General features: G+C 41.3%; 1 long non-coding RNA gene across 1 annotated transcript in view; it reads left to right on the plus strand.

The window, feature by feature from the left end:
* Positions 1-1,268: 1,268 nt before the first annotated feature.
* Positions 1,269-18,691, plus strand: part of LOC121440459 — an 18,188-nt gene continuing 765 nt past the window's right edge. The window contains exons 1-3 of the long non-coding RNA XR_005973354.1: positions 1,269-1,338; positions 6,244-6,292; positions 11,132-11,263. This is a non-coding gene — a long non-coding RNA (uncharacterized LOC121440459). The remainder of the gene's footprint in view (positions 1,339-6,243; positions 6,293-11,131; positions 11,264-18,691) is intronic.

Here is an 18,691-nt window from a genome sequence, read left to right on the forward strand (position 1 = left end):
CTCTCTGCTGTAAGTCATTTTCTCTTTCTGAGATGACCCTGACACAGAAAGACCATCTGTAGACTGTAGACAGAGACTGCGCTTTAGTTTCCTGGTCACCCAGACCCGGATAATTTCACAGAAACTATATATATATATGTACAACACAGTTTGGCCAATGGCTTAGGCATATTCCTAGCTAGATCTTAGATGAACCCATTTCTATTAATCTATGTATTGCCATGAGTCTATGACTTACTTGTAATGTTCTGGCATCTTTCTCCTTCAGTGGACCCAGATTGGAAGCTGAAGATCAGCTTGCCTTAGCAGATGGGGGTGGGTGATGGGAGTGGCTTGTCTCTTAAAGGGACAGGACAGACCATTACATACCCATCTCTTTTTTAAATAAAAATGCAGGAGGTTAGGCACAACAGGTTAAAGGAATTAGGGCGGTAGATTCTCAAGAGTGCTTCCTGCTTATTTGTGGGTGTCATCTTGGTGGGGGGGCTAAGAAAGCTGGGTGCTGGTCACATTCTGGGTAGATAGTCTCTTAATACTTTTTTAAGGTATTGGCAGAACAAAGAACAAAGTTAAGTTTAGGAAAAAAAATTAGGATCAGGAAATTGAGAGTGGTGTATCTGACCTGTTTAAGGTGGATACTTCAATTTGGCTCCCTGGAACTCACAAGAATTCTTTGGGTTTGTGAAAACAGAAGAATTTTACATCTAAATGTCAAATTTGAAGTGGAGAACTTCTAGAAGACACTTGAAACTAGGCCCCTTTGAGTTTGGCAACCTATGTAGTCCTTGGAATTTTTATCTAAGGTTCTGATGTATTGAGAAAGTAAGAGAACACCTTCTCTAAAACAGGGAAATTGCATGGTAGGGTCTTTGGCTGAGGGGTGGCATCAGATCCTGAGAACCCACGTTTTTCTACAGTTGGGGCTGTGGTTATCCATCCCAAGGCCACTGTGGACCTTGTTTATAATGCTCTTGAGTTACCCTGTGTTCCTCTCGTGCAAAATTGTCTAAGTAGCCTCCTTCTGAATTTGTAAAACTGAACCCATTGGTGTTGAATTTGGCACAAATCTCCAGCCAACCTGGATAGGTCTGTCCTAAAAGGGGAAGCCAGAGCTAGAACTACTGTGCATTGTGCCTTCAGCTCACCGTCCTGTCATTCAGGCCTCACTCTCCAATCAGAGCCTCTTGCGGACCCACCAGTCAGATAGATGGGAGGGTACTTCTGGGAGCCAGGCTTCTGGCTCAGCTTGTTTCCTGTGAAAGTCGGAAGTTGCCCTGTGTGTTGTGCCTTGGGCTCCACCGTGGGGAGAAAGCGGGTTAGCTTGGCAACTGCACCATGGTGAGTAAAAGAGCCTGTTCTCCACAGATAGGGAGAAGTGGCTGGCCTTGGTGAGAAAGAGGCTGCTGTCTCTAGACTGTGTGGCGCGGCTGACTGAGCTGCGAGAGGTGGTGTGGTGAGTCCTCCCCTGGTTTGGTGGGAGTCTGGGGGTTAGACAGAGTTCGGCGTGTTCCTGCTGGTTCTGTGTGGTCCTGCGTGATCCTTGCAACTCCCTGGCCCAGGGAGGCAGCCCCTGAATAACCTCACTCCGCCGGCTGCATCTGCACACAGCACTGGGAGCAGGACTGTACTTAGAAATATCCTTGTTGTTGACGCCACTATGAAAGGCGCGCTGTAGTCCTTGTATTGTCAGTGTGGAAGGCAAATTTGCCAAGCTCGGAGAACCCTGGTCTCTAGCGTCTTCCAAAAGTTCTACAGTTTTAACATTTAACATTTAGGTTTCGGATCCGCCTGGAGTTAATTTTGTGGGGCTTGTAAACGATTATCTCCTGTGTAGAGTGTTAGGAAAAGACGAGCAGCTCCGCCGGCGCCAAGAAATCCAATCAGGTCAAATCAAACCAAATTAAAACGCCCGTGTTTTATTAAATGCACACTCTTGGGTGGCCAAGAGCACGAGCAAAATCCAGGACCCACGTGTTCTTCCTCTGGGCGCCCACATAAATACCCGGTGGGAGTGGTCCTGAACCCTCCCTGGAATGCTGGGATTTGGAGTCCAGACCAACGCAACTCCTAGGCCTGGGGGCTGGGATGGATATCAAGGGCTGGGATGATGCTCCCAACTTAACATCACATAGAGTCTAGACTGTGATGTAGAAGAGTAGAATTAATTGTAATAGAATTGATGGTATAAGGATTTACCCGTTCTTAGGAGAACTTAAGTCACAAAGTAGAATTTACGTAAGGGCGGGCTCCATCCCAAATACCCCTAAGATAAGTAGTACACTAACCATGCCTGTTAGAGAATGGTATGGGAAGATGGAAAGTTTGTTAAACAGTAATTTTTTTTTTGTTAAACAGTATTAATCACCTTTAGAGCTGAATTCCCATAACAAGGGAGACAACCCTGATTTACAGTCAGCAGAAAGGCCCATCCCTTTGTTAAAAGACAGGCCTCTAAATGCTGTCAAGGGGCCATTCCAGGTACAGTCAACATTAAGTCCTGGTGCGCCATGAAGGTATACTAATTCTAGAACAGCTGCATCTCTAGTCTTTTTGAAAATCATTTAGAGTCAAGGTCTTTCATATTGATTGAGGTGGACTTGAACCCTGTCTGTAGTCCTACAGGGCATTGCCCTTGGCTCTCCTCCCAACTGACCACCCTCAATTCTTAGTTTACAGGTCTGCAGCACCACAGTTCTAAAGTTACCAGTTTGAGTTGCATAGTGGGCTATCCATTGCAGTAACAGGAAAAGGATTTGACCGTGGAGCATGGCTTCTCCCTGTAGAATGAAAGAAGATCAGTGTGCTGTGTACACTGCAGGGGGAAACCGACTAGACAATAGCTTGATCACAGACTGAAGCTGCAGGGGTCTTCATCATAAAGAATGACCTGAAAGGGCAGGGTGAACAACATTCTGTGTAATTTCCCAGCATGCATTAATTTCTTCCATGTGAATGAAGACAGACAGAATTAATGGGTGTACAATTTAGGGAGGGTAGCTTGAACTATTGAATGTTCAGTTTCTAATTGTGGAACTCTCTTATGCAGATGTGTGCAATCCTGGTTGACACAGTAAGTTAGCTCAGAGGTTTGAGACACAGGCCATTGGCTGGAAATCTGTGTTAGCTTATAGCACTCAGCAGCTAACATTTTACATGGGACAAAGTCATACAGTCTCTTATTAATGGCATTCATTAATGCTGGGAACAATATGACTTCACTGGGGGACAAGGCCTGAGAAAAACATGAATAAGTTTTCCTTTTGGCAAGGCCAAAGAGAATTTAAAACATTTTTGATAAGGCCAATATATAGTTTGCTGTCTAATTCTGGGCATGACTCCAGGAGCATATTGCTACCTGCTCTCCTTGCTTTCCTTACAAAAATTATTGTTGATTGCCTTTAGTGTCACTTTCTTAGAGCGATAGATGAAATGAGTATTTTATTAGGAAAACTTTCCCCTGATGATGCTTCTCTGGGTGAGCCAGAGGGGATGTTGTTAAAAATATACAGTGGATCTGATTCAGCTCTTAAAGCCTTTGTTGTTTGAAGTATTACCTTGAATTCAGGATTCTCAAGAACAGGATGCTGCCTTTCCAAAGCACCTTGTAAGTAGTCTGAAAGAGTCACAGTAGTTCAAGACATGACATATTTGCATGATTGTCCTTGAGAGAATGATTCTAACCACAGGAGTCTAAGAGTAATGCAAAAGAATAAATGATATCAAGAGTTAATAGGAATAATTTAAGAACAAGGAATGAAGTAGTATCATAGAAACCCACAATGCCCTAATTTCTCTGTGTCAATACTGCAGGAGCCAGTGTTGTAGGAAGCTGAGAGGAAGGGGATATGAGAACGAGGAATACCAGCAGTGCCAACTATTAAGAGCAAACTTTTTAGTTATGTAGCTAAAAGGATGATAGGAGGAAGCCTGGTATGTCCCTTATAGGAGACAGCGTAGTATTCAATATAGACTGAGGTTATTCAGCCTTGACTGAGTTGATTTTAGATTTGATTAGAGCTGAAATTCTCTTTTACTTTGCATCATGATGTAACTGCAAATGTTGCCAACTGGACACACTGTTCCACCAGTAGGTGTGCCTAGTTAGTAAATACCTATACTCCTCAAGGTGTTCCACATAATATAAACAGAAGGAACATTGCCAAACTCCTTTTATGAGATTAGTTACCCAGATACTGAAACCACACAAAGACTCAACCAAGAAAGAGAATTACAGATCAATCTCTCTCATGATCATAGATGCAAATGTATTCAATAAAATAGTGGCAAACTGAATCCAAGAACACATCATCTGTGGTCTCTATGTCTACATAACACTTGACCAGGACCTTTTCTAGCTTTCATTGTTTCCACCGAGAAGTCAGGTGTAATTCTAATAGGTTTGCCTTTATATGCTACTTGGACATTTTCCTTTTCAGTTCTTAATATTCTTTATTATGTATGTTTATTGTTTTGATAATTATGTGACAAGGGGACATTATTTTGGTCCAGTCTGTTTGGTGTTCTGTAAGCTTCTTTTACCTTCATAGGCATATCCTTCTTTAGGTTTTCTTCTATGATTTTGTTGAGTATATTTTTCTGGGCATTTAAGTTGGACTTTTTCTCCTTTTATCCCTGTTATTCTTAAGTTTGGTGTTCTAGATTTTCTTTGACCTATGAATCTATTTCCTCTATTGTGTCTTCAGTACCTTAGATTCTTTCTTCCATCTCTTGTATTCTGCTGTTTATGCTTGCATTTGTGGTTCCTGATCATTTACCCATAATTTCCATTTCCAGAATTCCCTCGGTTTGTGTTTTCTTTATTGTTTCTATTTTGGTTTTCAAGTCTTGAATCATTTTTTTTCATCTGTTTGATTGCTTTTTCTTGGTTTTCTCTAAGGATTTTGTTGATTTATTCCAATTTTTTGTTTGTCTTTCCCCCCACTTCTTTGAGGGAATTTTTCATTTCCTCTTTAAGGGCCTGAAACATTTTCCTAAAGTTATTTTTCGGGCATTTTCTGCTTCTTCTGTGTTGAGGTGTTCAAGTCTTGCTGCTGTTAGAGCCACTGATTTTTTTCATGGTGCTGTGTTCCCCTTTGTGTTGTTCAGTGTGTTGTCTACCCATCTTTTCCTCCAATTGGTGTAGTTGGGGTTGTGTCTCTGGTGGTCAGTCTTCCGCGTGCCAGTGAATCCTAGGCTCAGATGGTCTCTCCTTGTGGTGGAGTTAGGGCTATGGTTCCAGTCACAACAGATGTTGCTCAATGGCAGAGCAGAGGTTAGGGGCAGGTAGGTGGGCCTTCCTTGCCTACTGGCTTCAGTGGAAGTTGGGCGTGGGTGGGCAGGCCTTCCTTGTGTGCTGGCTTTGGTGGAGGTCAGGAGTGGGTGGGCCTTCCTTACCTGCTAACTCTAGCAGTGGTTGGGTATGGGCGGGCCGTCCTTGTCTCCTGGCACTGGTGGAGTTCGGGCATGGGCAGGCTGCTGGGCCATCTTTGCTTGCTGGCTCCAGCAGAGGTCAGGAATGGGCGGGCCTCCCTTGCTTGCTGGCTCAGGTGGTGGTTAGTCATGGACAACCAGGCTTTCCTTGCCTGCTAGATCTGGCTAAGGTTGGACATAGCAGGAGGGCCTTCCTTGTCTGCTGACTCTTCCAGAGGTCGGGTGTGGACAGGCTAGTGGGACTTTGCCTGGTGGATCTGGCAGAGGTCCCCAATGTAGTCTTGACCTCCAAAAATAGCAATCCTGCCTCCAGGAATCTCAGAATGAGACTCCAAATCTGTCTTTATAAAGCTCTCATAAGCCCTTTTGTCTGCCTTTCCTCTGGGGTTTCCCTATTATTTTTCAGCAGCCACCATGAGTTCAGCTAACCTCTTACCTTTAAAACCTTCTAGTCTCTGCAACTTATGGTGAATATCTGGTGCTGACTGGTTGACAAAAGCTGGGCTGACTACAGACCAATTCTCTGGTGCTTCCAGATTCCAGGGTGTATAGGTGTTTTAAACTTCTGTCCCCCTCTCAGGGAATGCTGGTGTTTCTTCAGGCCCTGGCATACCTGACTAACTTTGGACAGAAACCCCCATTAGAGTCTGGAGGTGGACTTTCAGCCTCTCCCTACATTTTTCTATGTAGAATCCCAACTGAGTCATATCACAGAAAACCCAACATTTATGAGATCTGATTTGGTGGCCAGTCTTCCATCTGGGCCTGGAACCAATTTCTAAGCTTCTGTTCTAATCCTGTCTCTCTCCTCAGTAGTGAAGAGGACTTGGAGCAGTTGAAAACAATCATCCCAAGTTGGTTGGTGAGTGAAAAGAACTGAATACAACAGGTTCAGTGAGCCTTGCTGGCTTCTCAGAAAACTTAAGATTTTATAATTTCCAGTTATAAAGGTTGCTGGTGACCAAGGGCTGGTGACTAGATGTTGCCTGTCCCCAGCATCAGGTTGGTCCACAGCATGCAATGGAAGGGCCACGGAATTCTCCCCAGCTGGTCACTCCTCCTTTTGAGAATGGGTGTGTATGTGGGGAGCTCCTCCATCCCACCCCCTCTGCCTTCCCATACCTTTCATCCTGGGGTACCTGGGGGTAAAGTGGTGGGATAGAAAAGCACCCTTTCTCCCTGTTGCCTGGAGAAAGAAAGGGTACAGGGGCGTGGTAGGCAGTGGTCTGTCCCCCTCTCTCCTTTAAAGAGAATGACCCCATTCCTAACACAAACATTTTGTAGTGAATCATCAGCTTTTTTTTTTTTAAATAAAATGAACGAGAATTAACATAACATGGCCAAATCTCATACCTCCTCTGGCCTTTTACAACTTACTATACATCCTCAGGTTCCTATCTCTGTTCAGACAGCCTTATCTTTTATTTCTCTTCTCCTTATTATTTTAGTCTCTTGCCTTTTCTCTTACTTTCTAGACATGAAAACTTTTTATCAAAGTTCTTCTTGTGGTTTCCTTTAGTAGTCTAGAATATTGTATGCCTTTAATATTTAAACAAGAATAGCATTCGGGAGGCAGAGGCAGGCGGATCTCTGTGAGTTCGAGACCAGCCTGGTCTACAAGAGCTAGTTCCAGGACAGGCTCCAAAAACCACAGAGAAACCCTGTCTCGAAAAACCACAAAAAAAAGAACAGAATCATACATATACCAAAGCAGAAATAACTCTAAATTTGCATCATCACAGTAAAACTTGTACCATGAGAAACATCTAAGACTAGCAGTAGGGTTTTCTTTTTCACCCTAACCAATGATAATCAGCTTCCCCAGCCACCACAGTGATCAGCCATTGGTTCTCTGTTAGGCACCCAAAGTCCTGCCATGTCCTTATCAAGAATGCTTTCACCCCCTCCAGATAATGAGCCCTAAGTCACTGACTTGGGTTTGAAAGTCCTTGGAGTGGTCCAAAATAAGACTCCAGGGAAGAAGTTGAGTTTGACTGACCCACTCCTAAGAGAAGTAAATGAGGTAACATTACAAACAACAGAAAAACACAAAAATAACACTGACAGAAATATATCAGCACAGCACTTAAGAAAGAAACCAGGAACCAAAGCAGGCTGATGGCATGTCTCCCTGGGGAGTTCTGTTTTGGAACAGGTGTGACCTGTGTTCCCTGTTCAACCAAAGGGACCCTCTGTCCCATCCAGGTGGGCCCAGGACATCTTCCAGCCCACGTGGCCTCTAATGCATCCATCAGTCAAAACCCCAGCCTACAGATTCAGTTAGTTTGAGCCACCCAGATGGGGAAAAAAAAAAACCACAAACCACAGAACAAGGGACAGAACAGACCCAGACACAGAGGGCTCACTTCACTTACCAGCCAGCCAGGTTATCAGACGCTCATCATGTTGGGGTTCTCTGGGGAACTTTATGGACAATGCACCAATTGTTAGGGTCTGAGAGAAGCCTCCAAGGAAAGACCAACAGCCATGTATGTGATAACAAGAGTGCTTTATTGGTTCCAATGTAGCACTTGGTGGCCACTACAAAAGGTCACAAGCTCCTTTAAGCAGAGTTTGGGAAATTTCAGGGAGGAGAGACTAATCTGTGACTGATTGGTGGAGGAAAGATTAGTCTTGGGTCTGATTGGTTAGAGGGAGGTCCTAGTGCTTAGGGACCTTCTAGCAGCAGGGTAGGGAAAGCTATCTTTAGTTATCAGGAGACTGGGGGTCATGTGCTGAGCCAGCAGAAGGGGCCATGGGGTGACTGCTGAGCTAGCAGAAGACTGGGATGCCTGCTCCTAAATTGTGGTTTTTCTGATGACTCTCTGTTTAGCTTTGTCCCATTTTAGTGAACCGAAACTAAGGCCTGATCTCTATTAGGGCTACTAGGAGAGACTGTCTTGGCTCTGATCTACCTCCCCCCCCCCAAGCTTTCTCACTGGTAATGATCTGGGGTCAGGGCTTTGTGGGAGGGGTTGATTCAGATCCTGATAATCCAACTCTTCCCATCACATGGAGCTATGGTTATCAGTCCCAAGGCCTCTGTGGGCTTGGTCAGTGATGTTATTAAGATACACTGTGTTCCCCTTTTACGGCATTATTTTATTAGTCCTCCCTGAATTTGTCCCATTGTATGGTAGTTTCTTTTGCAGCCTGGGAGAGTTCAGCTCTCAGGGCTGCACCCAGGGTCACTAAGAAAATACTTTTTAGAGTAGCAGGGCTTAAAACGATTTCCTATTTAAGAAGATTCATACAATCTGAGGATCATTCCCTTTTATTCTTCTTCAGCTCTAGTTCTCTTCATTGTTTTATTCTCCTTGTTCTCTTTATTCCATTCTGCTCCAATTCTCCACAGCTTATTTCAACAACAAACTTTCTGCAATAAAAAAATTACAAAAACTGAGGGGAGTGAGTAACCATGGCAGTGCCTGAGCTCAAGGTCCCTAGTTTCCCATCCTGAACCTGGGGCCACATTGCCTTGTGAGACACGCTGGTGAGGAATTCATACAGGGAGTGATTGTGGTCTTTATCAGCTAGACTTTTAGTAAGCAAAGAATTGTCATAGTACTTTAGATTGCTTTGTATTAATAGCCTTGGTTAGACATCTACGACTGTCCTTTTTCATGTTTTAAATTACGATGTGTATACAAACCCATTCAGTCTAGTTTGAAATTGCTCTGAGGTTTCAGATCAGCTAAATGTGTGTAGCCTGTCTTAGACTGGGGGAAATTGTTGTTTTCTTATGTTATTCTGAGTGAAAAAAAAACAGTCCTTATGGGACAATAGATCAGTTATGAAGCATATCCTAGCATATTACTGTTCTTCAAAATTATACAGGTTAATGAGAAGTCATCTTCCTGACTATCCATGGATATATGTGTTCACAAGATTGAGATATAATCATGAGATTACATATACATATCATATGAGATACACATTATAGTGCAGATATTGGGGAGATACCACAGTTGTTTCTGCACATGTGAAATTACAGAGAAACAACAGTTTCCAGAGTCAGTAGTTCCATAAGCCTTGCTTGAACTAGGTTCTCCTCCATCAGAGAATTATTCATCTGGTGGGTTGACATCAGAATTATCAATTGCTATCTGCTGCATTTGCATCCTGGCCCACAATAGCTCATGACAGTTTCTGCTGACTTCATAAAAATCTCCCATTTCTTTCCATTCCCCCCTAGAAGTAGTATACACGATATTATTGTTTTTAAGAAGCTTACTTGGTAAGAGGCATAGCTTGTACAGGACCATTTCACCCCAGCCTTTATCTTTTCTACCTTCTCCATTTCCTATCTTTCTCATTTCTGGCACCTCCACCTCAGGACCCTGTCACTGGAGAATAGCCTGTTATTATATGTCACTGTTATACTTAAGAAATAATTCTGGGAATATCTTTGCTGTGTAAATCTTCCATGTGCTAAGTTCCTGTCCCTATTTAAATTGTTCAAAGTGTAACCTGGAGCCTGAACCTAAAATAAGAATGACAGGAAGTTTGTAATGCAAAGTCTGTTCTAAGCTGGCTCCTCTTTGAGCATTAGAGTAAGGTGAAGAAGCATACTAGTACTAAAGCAGTTTTCTTTATTAAACTCTTAAGTGTGTAGAGTGATTTCTTCTTGGGAAGGCATATTAATTCTAGAACATCTGCACTTCCAGCCTTTTAGAAAAATATTTCTGAAACAAGCTCTCCTATGTTGTTGACTCCAGTAGCCTTGATCCCAGTCTGTTGCTCTCCAGGTCATTGACCTTGCTATCCTCTATAGTACACTTCCTAAATTCTTAAATGACTGTACTACCTTGGAATTTTCAAATTTTTAAATTATTAACTACCTATTGCAGTCACAGGAAAAGATTTCCATGAGGAGCATGGCTTCTGCCTTCACACTAGAATAGGGAAAATAGTTCATGGTGTACACTGCAGAGGGGAAACAAGGTCAACAATTAGCTGCTAGAGTCACAATTATGAAAAAGGACTTGATTGTGGCAGGGGGAGTAGTTTTGTAATTTCCAAGCGTGTATTAATTCACGTCCTGTGAATGAAGGCAGACCAAATTGGTAGTTTTTACACATTGAGAAGGTTAGCTTGAGCCAAATAAAGATCTTCTAATTAGGGAACTTTTCCTTCCTTCTTTCTTTCTCTCTCTCTCTCTCTCTCTCTCTCTCTCTCTCTCTCTTTCTTAAGCATACAATGTACTGCTGGCAAGGAAGGCACCAGGTCTCATTACAGATGGTTGTGAGCCACCATGTGCTTGCTGGGAATTGAACTCGGAACCTCTGGAAGAGCAGCCATTGCTCTTACCCTCTGAGCCATCTCTCCAGCCCTAGGGAACTTTTCTGTGCAAATATGTTCAGTCTTGCTTGTCACAAAGATTGGTAAACAGAACTTTGACTGTTACTCGGTCAGGTTACAGATTTCAGCAGCCAACATCTATCAATCTCTTATTAATGGCATTCCCTCTACTAGGCAAAGGACTAATCTTTTTCTAAGTCAATATAGCTAAGTTTTTTATCTTTAAAATGAATCATTTTCACCATTTATAAATGCCAATTACTGGCATCATGTTTGAAAATTTCATTTTTTTTAATTGCATTACTGTGCTAATCTCTATTTGTTTCTGTTCTCCAGTGTTTCTCTGTCGTTAGGAATTTCATTTCATTTTCTCAAGTACTATTGATTTATTTCTGTTTAGAGCAATGCCTTCTCAATCCCAGGCTTGCACCACACTGTCAAGTTGATAATTGACTTGAATACTTACTCCTTCCTCTGCTGTCCAGTGCTGGGAAGACAGTTCTGCAGCTCCTTCCAGGCTGGGCCTTGACTGGTAAGTAAGAAAGAAACATAGACCAGTTAATGTGTGTCCTGCAACATCTCTGGCTTTTATTTGGGAAAATGAAGAGTGACCTGTTCAAGAATTGAGTTCAATGACCAACTTTGAAGCTGATGTAGTCACAGTGCAGAAAGGGAGGGATAGGATGGAGGTTGAAAGCTTTCCTGCTTTGCAGTAGTTGAGGTTAGCAATGTGGATCAGGTAGTCAGGTTTAGATAATCAACAAATATCCTGACTGACCATTTACTGGTGTTCACAGATGAGGGCAATCAAGAATCAGGATAAAATCTGACCCTGTCAAATTACTATAGTTACACTTGTTCAAGTAGACTAGAAGATCTGGCTAAATTATGTGGCTATGATTTGAGATGCACATCCTGGGAGCAAAGGTTGAGTAACCCATCATGTGCTCTCTTTCAAATCCCTAGTCTCTGGAGAACATGGTCATAAAGCCTGTTTCAACTTTTCAAAATAATTCTTTGAGATTATAACTACATCATATATAGTTTCTTTCCTGCCTCTAAGCCCTACCATGACCCTCATTGTTTTCTAACTCATGGCCTCTTTTTGCTTTAACAATTAGTTACACAGTAACAACAGTTACTGTTAGAGGGTGACTTGTGTTTGGCTGTACTGGACATTGAGTGTGTAATGGAAGGTGTACAAGACTGGAAGAATTTCTACTAAATTACAAATTTCCTAGACCATGGCCCTGTCTGCGTCTAGGAAGGGGAGAAAAGGAGTTTCTGAGCTGCAGAGATTTTTCTGTTATGCTTGGTGTTAGTTGGGTGGATAAAATAGATTCCACAACTTGTACCATAATCTATGTTGCAGGAAATAGACATTAGATTATTCTTTGACATTGTTTAGTGTGTAGGGCATCTTTGAGACTGAGTTTATCTGAAACCTCAAGGGGCATGAGAGTTTTCAGAGCCATAGCAGGAGATTACCTCCATTTGTAGAGTGGGCTCTAGAACATGGGCTTCTCTTTGGAAGAAATATCTGTAGCTGGAGGGTCAGAAACATAACAAATTTAATTTTGAGTTAATTTGGTAGGTGTTATAAAGTCTGTTTATTTAGTTTTTATATGCATAGAATTGTAGGTAGTTGGATAACATTGGTCAACATCACACTTTTTCTGGCTGAGCTTCCTTTAGTCTTTTGATTAAAAGTTGACCATATCTTTCTGCTTGTTTTTTTCTCACCATCCTTTTAGTCTTTCACAAATATCGTACACATTCTTAATTGTTGTAACTTTGTTGTAAGTATAGAAGTCACATTGTGTCAATGTGTGTAGTATTTTTCATTGAGGATTCTTTGTGTTTCCACTTTGCATGTAGCTTTGTAATCAGCTTTCCTGTTGTAAATTGTTGGGAATCTTCCTTGGATCATATACAATTCATGCTGCAAATTTACCATAGACAACATCTTAATATTGTTACAGTGTATTTCCAAGGGCCATTAATTTACTTCTTTATTTATTTAGGTTTTTTATTGTTGTTAATTTATGAAAGACATTTAGTTATTGGGTAAAAATACTATGGTGCTGAGCAGGATGCTCAGCAAAAATTCTTCTTGAGGATGACCTGAGTTCATATCCCAACACCTAAGTTGGGAGGCTTATAACCACCTGCTACTCCAAATCCAGGGGATCGGACACCCTCTCTTTAGTGGTTACCTGCAGGCACATGAAAAATTGGTCTCTCATATACAAACAGACACAAAAAATGGGGATAAATTCATTTTCAAAATTTCTTGTGACTTACAAAACAATTAGAAAAAAACAAGTTGCATTGGATATACAATACAAATCATACACTGTTTCTTTAAAAATCTGTTATTGTGCTTTTGGTTTGGAAGACTTTCCATTTCCTTATCTGATACAGACTTACATCCATTCATCTGTCTTGGGAAACAAAAGGGTTTTCAAGTGATCCTAACAAATATCCTTTTCTTTACCTTAAGAAAATGAGGTCCTTTTAGTACACAAATCTGTTTTCTACAAAGTTAAAACTTCAGACGACTTCGATTGCATTTTTCTAGTTTTGGTTGAATATCCCTCTTTGAACAACCCATTTTCTACTATTAGCAAAGGAGAGAACTGGAGTTCACAAGATGAGTGCTAGCCAGTGATTTCTTGGATTTGAATTTTAATTAGAATCTTGCAGTTATTGGTTAAAGGACCATGGTATGTATTTGCAGGTGTAGCTTTGTGTTTTTGTTTGTAGTGCCATCTATGTTGCTGATTTTATTAGTTATCATCTAATCATATTGTTGTTTCTCTGGAAAATGATGGGCCTTCACCAGCTTTTGTATTCAGAAAATTTGCTACATTATATTTTGAGTTCCTTGAGTTTTTGTTAGTTTGGGAACTTTCTGTGGAGAGATAGTTTTAGTTTTCTTGATCTTAGAGGCTTGCCTTTCCTCATTTCTTGTTGTTGCTCTTCTATGGTTGGGTATTTGCTGCTTAAATAATTGCTATGGTTAATGCATTGGTTTTGTTTTTTTTGAATATTTATTATTTGTTTATTATGTATACAGTATTCTTCCTGCAGGCCTCATTACAGATGGTTGTGAGCCACCATATGGCTGCTGGGAATTGAACTCAGGACCTTTGGAAGAGCAGGCAATGCTCTTAACTGCTGAGCCATCTCTCCAGCCCTGGTTTTGGGTTTTTAAAACCAACTCATGTTATTGTCTCCTCATATTAATTAGCTTTATGTGTCAGTAAAGACATCATCTGAAGTAACATCAATTGAAGTCATTCCCCATCAGAATGGCTGGTTGCTCTCTGTTAGACATTGTGTTGATTGATGAGTGCTGTGGGTAGCTCTTCCACTGAGATTGCAATACTCTAAACAAGAGGGCCTGGGATGAATAAAAGGGGTAGTTGAGAATGAGACAAGTGACCAAACAAGAAAAATGTTAGCAAAGTTAGCCCATGTTTTTTGCCTTCAGCCATGAGCTTGAGTTTCCATTCTAAGCTCCCACAATGGTAGATTGTGATCTGGCAGAATCAGCCAAATAAACCTGTTGTTTACCTGAGACTCTTTTGGTCAGAGAATTTAATCACTGCAAGAAATAAGCAAGTTAGAAAAAAAATTGGTGCATCAAAGGTGATTTTCTTATTGCAACCAACCTGGGAATGTTGACTTTTGAAGAATGTTGAATAGATCAAGACTTTAGATGGCAAAAAACATAGAAAGCTTCACACAGAGCTTAATCATCTGTTCTTGTAGGACTTGAAACTTGGGAGTGTTTTGAGTAATGCAGGCAGTAAGTTTTCAGTGGAAAATAGACTTCATGGAAAATTTAGCTAGTGGTCATTCGTATAATATTTTGTGCCAACGTTGTTCTTATTTTCTCTATTCCCTGAGAGATTGAGTAAGGAAGAATTAAAAACTAATTGGGCTGATTTCTTAGATGAAGTATTAATTATGTTGAATAGTTATTACTAATATAACTCATTTAGGTCTATAATGAAAAACAAGTGGGGTAGAAAGAAATGAAAAGTCCGTGTTTTGTAGAGAAAAACAGCACTAGGTACTTTGAGATGACAGTCCAGTAGTGAAACAGAGGTAGGAAATTTCAAGGTGTTTAGCACCATTGAAGAGAAGGCCCTTGCTCTGCATTGGAAGCCAAGGAAGGTACCCTAAGGGTCAGATCCCATCTAGTTAAACTTTCAATTTATGGGAGGAATATACAAAGTGATTCCTCGTCCCAAGAAGCAACTTCATACAGAATCTGCTGCAACTCTGGTCCAATTATTGTAGGGCCCATCACAACTTGGAAACCAAATTTGGTGGCTCAGCAATGTACTAGTTATGGAAACAAGAAAGATGCAAATTTTAAAGGTCATGGATTCTTCCTCTGTGGTTCCAGTTCAGCACTGTTGTACACATCTTTGGCAAAGTCAGAAACCCAGTGAGAAGACTAAGAATTCATTGTATAATTCTCTGAAAATTAAGTCTGTGTTGTATTTTGAGATTATAGGATGTTGAGATACCCAAGCAATAAGACATCCGCCATGGAGAGTTGCATGCAGGTGTGGAAGTAGAAAAGCAGACACAGCTGTGAACATTTTCAGAGACAGAGCTATCTAAGCCCTTTGAGAATGAAACTCCACCTGTCTGTGACGGAGTTACAGGATTTGGTAGTTGCCCTGCTGAGTTCAATCCTCCCTCACTTATCCACATTCCTTTATTTTTTTTTAAAAAGTTTATTCCTCTCTCATGCAATACAAATTGATATAGGAAATTTCAAGGTATTTAGCACCATTGAAGAGAAGGCCCTTGCTCTGCTTTGGAAGCCTATTAAGGTACCTCAAGGGTACCTAAGCCTTCAATTTATGGGAGGAATAGGCATACACTTCTCATACAAACTGAATACAGTTCCCCTCCCTCTACTCCTTCCAGTGCCCTCTCCACTCCCCTGTCCCCCAGATCTACTCCTCCTCCATATCCCTTCATAACAGAGCAGATATAAGAATATCAACCAAACATGGTATAACAAATTACAGCAAGACTAGGCATAAACCCCTGTAAATGGAGACTACTTATTCATTTCTTGACCTCCCAGATCCAAATAATCACTCAAAAACTATGTTGATTACAACATTGGCCAATAGCTTAGATGTATTCCTAACCAGCTCTTATATCCTAAATTAACACATTTCTATTAATCTGTATATCACTACGAGGCTGTGACTTATCAGTAAGGTTCTAGCATTCTTTTTCTTAAACAATTACATGATATCACTTTGACTCCTCCTTTCCTCCTCTATCTCTCCTTGGAATTCCCACCTTGCTATATTCTGCCCTGCCATAGGCCAAAGCAACTTCTTTATTAACCAATGGTAATAAAACATATTCATAGCATACAGAGGGGAATCCCACACCAAATCCCATATGAAGCCTTGACTAGGAGGAGAAAGAGGGTCCTAAGAGCAGACAAAAGAGTCAGAGACACCCTCCCCTTCTCCCACTGTTAGAAGTCTCACAAATACACTAAGCTTCACAACCTTAATGTATATGCAGTGGACCTTGCTAAGACTCTTGAAGTCCCTATGATTGCTGCATTAGTCTCTGTGCACCCGCACAAGACCTGTTTAGTTGATTCTGTGGGATGTGTTTTTTTAGTGTCCTTTAGGAAAATTTTTGACTAAGATGCATTTGAAAATATTCTCTGGGCCTTTGAGCTGGAATTCTCCCTCTTCGTTTCAATTTTTCTTAGCTTTGATCTTTTCATAGTGTTCCAGAGTTCCTGAATGTTATATTTCAGGAAACTTTTTATATTTAACATTTTCTTTGACAGATACATCCATTTCTTCTGTTGTATCTGTATTGCTTGAATTTCTCTGTTCCATGTCTTGTATTCTTTTTTTGAAGCTTGACTTTATAATTCCCATTCGCTTACCTAGATTTTCATTTCTAGAATTCCTTCAGATTACATTTTCTTAATTGCTTCTCTTTCCATTCTCAGGACTTGAACAGATTCATTCATTTGTATCAACTTTTTTTCCTTAGCTTTCTTTAATGTATTTATTCATTTCCTTTTTAAGGACCTCTATCATCTTCATAAAGCTGGTCTTATTGTCTTTTGCTTGTGTTTCATTTGTGTTGAAACATTCAGGGCTTGCTGTCATAGGATAGCGAGAATCTGGTAGTGACATATTGCTCTGGCTGTTGTTGATTGTGCTCTTACTCTGGTGTCTAGGTATCTGGCTTTGAGGTGCTTATGGGTCTAGGTGCTGATTTCTCAATTTGTCTTTGTTGGTTGAGTGTTTTGTTCCTCGGTTTCTATCTGCTCTCTGATCTTCTGGTTTGTGTGGCCTATGGTTACACATGCATTCCCCCCTCCCAAGATAGGGGCTGGAAATCTGGCAGTAGGCGTGGCTATAGTTCCATCAGAGAGTCTCTGTCCAAGTTATGGGTTGAAAAAAGCAAAGAGGGGTGGGTCTTGAGGATAGTGTTTAAGGGACACTGAGAGAGAGTGGGAGCTCTGCAGGAGGGTGGCCTACATGAACTTCTGTCAGACGGTGTGTCCTTTGTTCAAGCAGGGGTCTGTGTCCAAGTTGGGGGCTAACACACAATAATGAGGAGGGATGGTGTCTGGGGGTTCTGATGAAATGCTACAGCAAGTGAAAGCACTTAAGGTATCTGAGGGTGAACAAGCTGTTCCAAACATGTCTATTCTTCTGCCTCTTCCAATTCTTTCATAATTCTAATACCTCCTCGCTTCTTCTCCTCTAGTCTAAAACTTCCTCTCTTTCAGGAAGCTTGAAGCTAAAGAAAAAGTTACCTCTCATTGGTCAAAAGCACATTCCTAGGGTAAGTGATAAGGAATTGAGCCAATGACCATGGCAACAAGGTTTCAGGAGTAAGGCTGTGATCAGAGAAAGCAGGAACACAGTGCACAGTGACAAACTTTGAGACATAGGTGTCTATTTCCAGCTAGACTTAGCAAGTGAAGAATTGGCAAGCCTTTCTTAGGATGTTTTGTGTTAGCAACCTTGGTTTGGACACTTGCAACTCTGACCTTGTTGCTCTGGAGTAGAAACCTATCAAGGTGCCCTAAGGGTGAGACTCCACTCACTTTTAATTTATATAAGGAATAAGCATAGTGTTTCCTACTCCCAGGAAGCAATTTCATACAAAACCTGCTGCACCTGTGGTTCAAGTATGTTAGTGTCCATTCCAATTAAGAAGTCAACTTTTGCAAGATCACCCTTGATGTGGCAGCCCTGGAAACAAGAAAGAATCAAAATTTAAGGTTATGGATTCTTAGTCTGTGGTTTCAGTTTGGCATTGATGCAGGCATCTATGCTTAGGAGTGACAGAAACCCAGTATGGATACTGTGAGAGTCCATTGCATGAAGCTGTGAGGACAAAGCCTGGGTTGCATTTTGAGACCACAAGATGTTGAAATACCAAAGCTGTAAGATACCTGCCATGGAGAGGTAGCTACATATATGGAATAGCAGTACACACAGAGAGATGTATGAGAAGTTTCAGGGATAGGGCTATCTACGCCCTTGGAAACTGAAACCCCATGCATCTGAGACAGAGCTGTAGGATTTGATGTTCTGTCCTGTTGTGCTTCAGTCTGGCCTTCACTATGTTCCCATTCCTCTCTTTTGGCGTGCAAATGGATATTCTGTGCCATTGTTGTATATTGGAAAGATGTAACTTTTTTCTGATTTTACAAAATCTCACAGACAAGAGATTGCCTTGAGTGTTGGAAGATACTTTGGACATTTTCAACAGTGTAGGGGCTGTTGCAGAATATGAAAATCATTGAAGTAGGGGCTGGAGAGATGGCTCAGAGGTTAAGAGCATTGCCTGCTCTTCCAAAGGTCCTGAGTTCAATTCCCAGCAACCACATGGTGGCTCACAACCATCTGTAATGAGGTCTGGTGCCCTC

This window comes from Microtus oregoni, unplaced genomic scaffold (genome assembly GCF_018167655.1).
Source record: "Microtus oregoni isolate MIOR12 unplaced genomic scaffold, Mior012 000067F_ref0000223, whole genome shotgun sequence".
In the NCBI taxonomy this organism is placed as follows: domain Eukaryota; kingdom Metazoa; phylum Chordata; class Mammalia; order Rodentia; family Cricetidae; genus Microtus; species Microtus oregoni.